Source organism: Vicugna pacos, chromosome X, assembly GCF_048564905.1.
Source record: "Vicugna pacos chromosome X, VicPac4, whole genome shotgun sequence".
NCBI lineage: Eukaryota > Metazoa > Chordata > Mammalia > Artiodactyla > Camelidae > Vicugna > Vicugna pacos.
The window spans coordinates 108,951,883-108,961,359 of NC_133023.1; the positions used below are offsets into that span (position 1 = coordinate 108,951,883).

Consider the following 9,477-nt stretch of genomic DNA (forward strand, 5'->3'; position numbering starts at 1 on the left):
TTAAAACAACATAAATTGATTACCGCACAGTTCTGTAAGTCAAAGTCTGGGTGGGCTTGGCTAGTTTTTCCGCTCCAGGTTTCACAAGATGAAATCAGGGTTTCAACGGGCCTGTACTCCACACCCCCCGCCCCTTAAATTGTTGTTTATTGGCAGTATGCTGGAAAGGGTGATGGAGTTGGCGTACAGAGACAACACCATGCACCAATGTCACCAGGGAGGCAAGAGTGACAGGAAAGGGCGGCCTGGAGCCCCGGGTGAGGCCCCCTCTCTTCAAGAGTGAGTGCGGGAGGGGGCGGAGCCTGGAGTGTCGCGGGGGCCGCCTGGGTTCGGCTTAGCAGGCACGGCTAGAGATGAAGAGGGACTCGCTGGCGGCAGCCCATGCCCTACCACTCGGGGTGTACTTCCCTTGGCAGGCGAGGCTGTTGGCCAGGGCCTGCTTGACGTATTCTTCCTGAGCAGACTTCAGGTTCTCCTTCTTTCCTCCCCAGGCCTGCAGGGCTCGGCCACAGGAGAAGGTCAGAGCCCACGGCTTCAGCAGGTGGCACTTGTTGATGGCGTTGAGGTTGATGGATGCCTCCTCCTCACTCTGGCCTCCAGATAAGAAGGTAATCCCAGGGACAGCGGGCGGCACTGTGCGGAGCAGTGCTGTGACGGTTGCCATGGAAACCTGCTCATGAGACTATTTCTGGGTGCAGGCATGACCTGGGGTTACCATATTGGGCTTCAGCAAGGTGCCTTCCAGGTAGACGTGGTGGTCACTCAGAGCCTTGTAGACAGCAGCCAGCACCTTCTCAGTTACATACTGACAGCCTTTCAAGTCATGGTCCCCATCAGGGAGGATCTCAGGCTCCACGACAGGCACAACGCCATTCTGCTGGCAGATGCTGGCATAACGTGCCAGGACATTGGCGTTTTCCATGATGGCGACAGAGGAGGGGGTGTGCTCCCCGATCTTCAGCACACAGCACCACTTGGCAAAGTCAGCTCCGTCCTCCTTGTACTGGGCACAGCGCTCCGACAGCCCATCCAGCCCTTGGGTGGTCATCTCGCCATTTGTTCCTGCCAGGGGTACCACACCCTTGTCTACCTTGATGCCCACAACACCGCCCTTGGCTTTGATAACTTGGGGGAAGGGACACCCATCATCTGCCTCTGGTACAGTGTCTCACAGAAGAGGATGACGCCCCCAATGCAGGGGTTCAAGCAGTCGTCGGCTGTCAGCAGCAGCTGGCGGTGGAAGTGTCAGTTCTCCTCGGTATCCTCAGTGCCAATGGACTGCAGTCGCTTGGCAATGCTCCCGGTGGACTCATCTGCGGCCAGGACGCCCTTGCCCAGAGCCACAATGTGGTGAGCAATGTCAGAGAGCTCCTTCTTCTGCTCCAGGGTCAGTGCTGGGTACCGGTGGGGCATGGTTCCTGTCAGTTCCTGGCACAGGAAAGGGGCAGGTTGGCGGGGTGCAGCGGTGGAGGACCGCGGGTTGGTGAGTGGACCAAGGGAGCCAATGTGGCAGTCGTCACAGGACTCTGGTTCTGCGGCGCGTTCCAAGGGGAACGCAGCCTATTCAGCTCCCGAGAGGGGGGCGCAGGGGTGGCTTGTACTCTTATTTAAAGGCTTTAGAAGAAAATTCCCTCCCATGCTCACTTCAGTTGCTGGCCAGATTCAACTTCATGTGGCTGTAGGACTGAGGTCACCATTTCCTCTCTGGCTATTAGTCAGGGCTGCTTTTGTCCTTTAGAGAACGTCTGCATACCCTAGATGCATTACCCTTCTCATCTTTAGAGTCAGCAATGGTGGGTTGAGTCCTTCTCAAGCTTCAAATCTCTCTGCTCCCTCTTTCTGCCTCATCTTTCCTATCTTCAGTTTGAGAAAGTTCTCTGTGTTTAAGGGCTCATGTGACTAGATTGGATTCACTCAGATAATCCAGAATAATCTCCCTTTGTTAAAGTCTGTACCTTAATTACATATGCACATTCTTTTTAGCCACACAAAGAGGTGTAACTGCAAATTCTGGGATCAGGGCATGGACATCTTCTTGGGCAGGGGTGGGGGGTGGAGTGTGTGTGGTTACCATAGCAACCTACTCAAGACTAACAGCTGGTAAATGATGTAGTAGTTTGTTAAAATCTAGGGCTCTTCACACCTAGTGTATAGCTCTTTCCCCTAAACTTTGCTACCCTGTACTTTACATTTACTTTCCAGGTTAGTTAACAAAGGGCCAGTAAGTCACCATAATTATATTGGGCAGTAAATACTGTATCTTGAGAATGTTACTGAACATGGAAAAAAAATTACAAAGTTTTATTAAGACCTCCAAGAAGCCAGGGGCTTCTAAGTAATGTATCACTCTCATGGAAAAAATCTGACATTTTTCAGTCAAAAGTTCACAATTCTAGTTACATCAAGTTAGTAGGTAAAGGAAACTCCATTCCCTTATAATAAAATACATTTTCATGACATGACAAAAGATTAGAAAAATTATCTAAGAACAGTCAGGATGTAATTAATGACTTCCCATTTGACTGTTAAAGTATTTTAAGGAGTATGATCTGTTTGGACTCTTACTATGTGAATCCAATGAAAAGTCATACTTTGGTTTTCTCTTTCTTGACTTTAATTCTACTGAAGGTGACAAACACACACACATACACACACACTTACACACTTAGAAACTCCAGAAGTCAGCTTCCCGTTCTAAACCTAGTGCCTACCTAGCTAATCAAGAGATTTGAATTCTTGTCTTAAATGTGCCACTATCCGTGTGACTTCAGTCCAATCACTTCAGCTCTCTGGGCTTCAGCTTCCCTATCTTTAAGTTGAAGGCCATGATCTAAATGATCTTTAATGTTCACAGTTGCTCTGGTTTTCTATTATTCCATTATCTCAAATATTCAAATAAAATACCCTTGGCATCCTATCTATTTACAAAGTGCTATTTTCCTAAGAGATTCCCTGAATCTCTACTGGCATTTTGAATGAGAGACCTTATCTGCCAAACCTTGAATATTTTGAATTTATATATATATATAGCCCAACTACTGCCATTGGTCTTACTGCTGTATTTTCAAGAAACAGGCTGCTTTCTGAACAATGAGGTCTATACAATTTTTAAAGAGTTATTCTCCTGACCAGAAATTAGTCAGTGGATAAACTGCCACTGAAGGTAACTTAATGTGTATTATTCTAATTTCTATGTATTTAAGAACATGGAGGTAAAGATATCTAGGCTAAAAAACCCAGTCCCAAAGCTTCCTACTCCATTTGAAATATCACTGAAAAACTTGGATCAAATTTCGAATGGGAAGATGAACTAGGAGGCCGACTGTTTTTTTTATTATACACTTAGCAATCTAGTAAAATGGCTGTGAGAAAGACAATAATATGATAATTTTTAGTGGAGGTAGGCTAATTTCTGTAACACGCTAACCCACAAATTAAAGTGGCTTAACACAGTAGAGGTGTCTTTCTTTACTCAGTATGTAGTATTTGTGGTGGTGGGGATGGGGTAACTTCTGTTCCACACAGTTATTCAGCAACGCAGCTGCTAGCAGCTCTGTAATCGTCAATAGATGATTTTCAAGGTCACCCTTGGAGACAACATACAGCCAGCACAATAGGAAAGAACATGAGGGATGGAAAACGGCTTGAAAGAGCATAAATTATCTCCTTCTATGCAGCTCTGGCTATAAATCATTCAGATGGCCACACCTAACTGCAAGGAGCCTGGGAAATGCAGCCCAGTCATGTGCCCTGGAAGAGGAGGTCTTCAATTGTTTGGTTGAGGCCCAACCACATTACTGATTATAATCTCTGTTAGTTAAAATAAACTTATTATAGAAGTTAACCACATCTACAAAACACCTTCATAGCAACATGTAGATTAGTGTTTGATATTCAATCAAACTAGGTATTATAGCCCAACCAAGTTGAGACAGAAAACTAACCATCACAGTATCTATTGGAGGAATATATACAGTGAAAAGATTATTTACTTCCTAAGAGCTAAATTAATCTCTCAAGGATAATATGTGGTTTGGCCATATAAAAAATAAAAGGTTGTTTTTCTAGGGACAGATTTTCAAATGAAGAAAAGTTCATTGGTTCCTAATGATTATTATTTTCAAGACTTATGATGCAAGATATTAATAAATCATGGTGCACCACAGATGTCAAATTGGTTAAGAAGAAAATTCTAGACTAAAAGCCAGCAAAAATGTGTATCAGAAAGGAGTAAAACCTAAAATATGCCATATCCCCTACACCAAGCTGTATAATTTGACCCACACTATAAGAAGGTAAAAATCTTGATAAACGCAATAAAGCTTGAATGAATGTATTTTAAAACACACAAATACTGTATTAATAAAATGATCCACATGACACAACACTGGAAATAATTAAGATTAATTTGGCTAATCAACTAATGCCTAAAAATGATTTACATATGATGAGTTACATTAACTCTTGCATTAAATGAGTCCACTTATATCTAAAATTATGTGAAGAAATATCTGCAGCAGCAAAATAAATGGTTATATTTGAGGAAACTATACATATAGTTTAATATCAAAGAATTAAACATCTCATTTGTCACCATTATCACTTAAGTTGACCATACTCATACGGTAGATTCTTCCTTTCACTTTGCCTTTGGAGACTCAGTTTTCAAAGCTGCACTGAGTGAAGATACCATGGTTTAAAGTGAAAAGAGGAATAAAAATCAAGTATGGAAGAAGCAAGTTTTAGTAAACAGAGGGGTCAGTGACAATTACTTTCAACTCTTTTTTTTTTCCCTCATGGTTGATAATGCTTTTACCCTCACCCAAGAACTCTTTTCTGGGGCTGGAATGGTTCTATGGACTTAATGTTGCATCTCCCTCAAATTTATATGTTGAAACTGTAATCTCCAATGTGACAATATTTGGAGATAGGCCTTCTGGGAGGTAACCAGGTCATGATCTGGGCTAGTGTCCTTTTAAGAAAAGGCATGAGAGAACGTCTCTCTCTCTTTCTCTTTCCCACATCTTGTTCTCCCCACTTCTTCATTACCCCGGTCTCACCCTCTCCCATGTGAGGATATAACAAGATGGCCATCTGCAAACTAGGAAGAGGACTTTCATCAGACACCCGATCTGCCAGCACCTTGATCTTGGACATCCCAGCCTCCACAACTGTGAGAAATAAATGTTTGCTATCTAAGCTACCCAGTCCATGGTAATTTGTTACAGCAGCGTGAACTGACTAAGACAGATAGGGATATGCCTGCAATGGGCAAAATCTTCATTGATTAATGAAAGATGACACCACTCGTAACACAGTTGGTGATTATGCTACTTGCACAAAAAACTAAACCCAAGTCCTTTTAGCCAATCACTCACAATCTGTTACTTCGTAGTCTGGTAACTTTTTTTCTAATTTAAAAAGATAAAAATGTAAAATTCCAGTTGTACCCATGTGAAAAGGCTGATTGATAGTCAATGGAAGACAAATGATCCCTTTCTGAATATATTTTAGCACAGATCAGCAATCAAGTATAAGATTCTTTGCCACCAACTATATTGCAGCAAATTATATCTTCAATAGCCTTTAAAAAGCTCCTTGATCTTTGTTCTTCTACCTCAGAAACCTTTATCAATGACAAAGTCAGACTCTAGAAAGCCTTGATTTAGATTCTTCAGTCCCATTCTTCATTGCTATCATGCATTCTGAAGAATTTTAAAAGGTTATGAGTGAAAGAGAAATTTGTTCTGAAAACTCTGATGTAAAATATTTTTTGGTTATTAAATATAGCTAAGACCACTGGCATCAGACCAAATGGAATGTAGAAAATCTTTGATCAATATGCTTAAAATCTAAAATTAAGAATTCAGGGTTTCATGAATGACTCTAATATTCACAAGTTTTACAGGACAAGAAACATATCTAGCTGATACATAGTAATATTTAGTATTATTGGACACTTTAATTCTAATGCTTTACTACCATGTTACTTGTGACATTCTTATTTTCCTTTCCAGGATCCAGGAGACTAAGAAAAAATCAGATCATTGTTTTGTAGGTGGAATTATTAATTTTTAGTCTCAATTAACAAATTGATCATGGTCACATGAAAAATAAGAAAATAATTATTCCATCAGCCCTCCTTACTTCAGTATATTTTTCTTCAGTAAGCATTTCCTAGATTTGAAGAAAAAATCTCCTTAAATCATATAGTTCCTAGGAACATGTCCCCTTTCCTGTGACTTAACCTCAGGAGGCTTAAGATGAGTCACATCAAATAAAATAATTTCTTCCTGAAAAAAAACTTAACATCACTACATTTCTTAGATTTCATGAAATTAACTTATCAGCTGCCCAATGCCCCAATGGAATCAGTCACCTAAGAGTTTGGGCAGCAAAAGCCTTTCTTTTACTATAAAATTTGCTTCTGATTACTCTTAATACCCTATTTTTGTTTCCAACTTAAGTAGGAAATTAGCAGTGAATACATTTGTAATTTAAAAATCCTACGAAACTGACTCTGAAAAGAACATTTTCAACATTTCTTAATGTTTTTTTAAAAATCTCAATGACCCTGAATATACTTAGCTTTTATCCATTTGCAAATTCCCTGGCTATATCTCTTCTATATGAATTAGCTTACAGTTCAAGTTTGATTCATTTTTCTTCTTTAATGAGTTTAGAAAAGTTGGTTTTATCTTCTATAAGCTGAAAAATCTTAAGAAAAAATAAAAGAAGAAGAAATAAGAAGAAATGAAAAAGATCCATATTAAAGCTTTACAGTGAAAAACTTTGAACTTATATCACCTAATAGAATACTGTGCATTTCAGTGATATAGTACTTCAGAGAATTCAGGCAAAACTTTCTGTTTCTGAGAACAGTGACCTCCTGTTTTCTATTTCTTATAGTAAATCACTGTACAATTTCTACAAAAACTAAACTTGGAACTCATATTGATGAAATAAATGGCCAACATATTTGGGATCATCAGGCAATTTTAGTGACATTATTGCATAATGTACAGGGTATTAGTAATCAGGCTGGCTTGCTCAAAAAACCCTATAACGGGCTTTGGAGGTTGTCATATTAATATTATAATTTCAAAGGACCAAAAAAGACATAGCACTGCATAGTTTCCTATATTTTGCTTATATCTGACACCTCAAAGATATTTCACAAACTTAGTATCCTAGCAAAGACTGCTTTGGGAACAGAAAATTACCTACAGGACTCACAGACATAAAAATAATGTATATTAGAGCTGGGAAAAGGATGCTAACACAGATTTTACTACATCAATATCAACTGTAGTTTTCGAATGTTTTCTACACTTTGTGAGGTTAATTTTATGTGTCAACTCACCTGGGCCAAAAGGCGTCCAGATATTTGGCTAAACATTATTTCTGGGTATGTCATTGAAGGTGTTTCCTGATGAGACTAACATTTGAATTGATAGACTGAGTAAAGCAGATTGCCTTCCCCTAAGTGGGTGGGCCTCATCAACCAATGAAGGCCTAAATTGAATAAAAGTCTGAGTAAGAAAGAATTGTCCCTCTGCCTGTCTTTGAATTGGGATATCAATCTTCTTCTGTCTCCAGACCTGGACATGGACTGGAATCTACACCATTAGCTCTCCTGCTTCTCAGGCTTTTGGACTCAGACTGGAACTATACCATTGGCTCTCATGGGTCTGGACTTCTCAGCCCCCATAACTGAGTGAGCCAAACTTTATAATAAATCAAATGCATATTTTCTCAACATAGAAACACCATATATGACAAGCCCAAAGCTGACACCTGACTCGACAGTGAAAGGTTAAAAGCATTTATTCTAAAAATAGGAAAAGGACAAGGGTGCCCACTCTCACCACTCCTGTATAACATAGTACTGGAAGCACTAGCTAGAGTAATCATGCAAGAAGAAAAATAAAACGTATCAGAATTGGAAAAGAAGAAGTAAAACTGTCTCTATTTGCAGACATTTTATATATAGAAAATCCTAAAGACTAAAAAAAAACCTATTAAGATCTAACCTAAAAATTCAGTAAAGTTGCAGAATGCAAAATTAATGTACAAAAATCAGTAGCATTTCTATACACTAAGAATGAATTATCTCAAAAAAATAAAGATAATGATCTCATTTACAATAGCATCAACATCAATAAAATACTTAGCAATAAATTTAACCAAGGAGGTGAAAGATCTCTACACTGAAAACTATAAGCATTGATGAAAGATACTGAAGAAGACATAAATAAATGGAAAGACAACTTGTGTTTATGGATTGGAGGAATTAATATTGTTAAAATGTCTATACCATCCAAAGCCATCTATAGATTTAATGCGATCCCTATCAAGATTCCAATGGCATCTTTTACAGAAATAGAAAAAAATCCTAACATTTACATGGAACCATGAAAGAACTCAAACAGCCAAAGTAATCCTGAGAAAGAACAAAGCAAGAGGCATCATCCTTCCTGATTTCAAGCTATATCATAAAGCTATAGTAATCAAGAGTATGGTGATGGCATAAAAACAAACACATAGACCAATGAAACAAAATCAAGAACCCAGAAATAAATTCATGTATATATAGTCAACTAATATTTGACAAGAGAGCCAAGAAAACTCAATGGAGAAAAGACAATCTCTTCAATAAACAGTGCTGGGAAAATTAGATATTTACATGTAAGACAAAACAAAAAAACTATCTTACACCTATCTTACACCACTCATAAAAATAATTCAAAATAGATTAAAGAAGTAAATTTAAGACTGGAAACAATAAAAATTCTAGGAAAAATAAAGGGAAAAAGCTTCTTGACATAGGTCTTAGCAGTGATTTTTCAGATATGGCACCTAAAGCACAATCAACAAAATTTTAAAAAAAGCAAGTGGGGCAATATCAAATTTAAAAGTTTCTCAAAAAAAATCAATAAAATGAAAAGATAACCTATGGAATGGGAAATATATTTTAAAACCATGTATCTGATACAAGGTTGATATACAAAATACATAAAGAAGTCATCCTACTCCATAGCTAAAAAGCAAATAATCCAATTAAAAATTAATCAAAGGACCTGAATAGACATTTTTACTAAGAAAATATACAAATGACCAACAGGTACTTGAAAAGATGTTCAACATCACTAATCATCAGGGAAATGCAAATCAAAACCACAATGAGCGATCACTTCATACCTGTTAGAATGGCTATTATCAAAAAAACAAAAAAAAGAGAGATACCAAATGTTGGCAAAGATGTAGAGAAAAGGGAACACTTGTGCACTACTGGTGAGATTACAAGGTGGTACGGCCACTATAGAAAACAGTATGGAGGTTCCCCCCAAAAATTAAAAATAGGACTACCATATGACCTCACAATTTCACTTCTGGGAATATATCAGAAGGAGGTGAAACATGATGTGAAAGAGATATATGTACTCCCATATTCATGGCAGCATTGTTTACAATAGC

General features: G+C 38.7%; 1 pseudogene; it reads right to left on the minus strand.

Annotated features, from left to right (window-relative positions):
- Positions 1–334: 334 nt before the first annotated feature.
- Positions 335–1,413, minus strand: LOC102533722 (fructose-bisphosphate aldolase A pseudogene; annotated as a pseudogene).
- Positions 1,414–9,477: the final 8,064 nt, after the last annotated feature.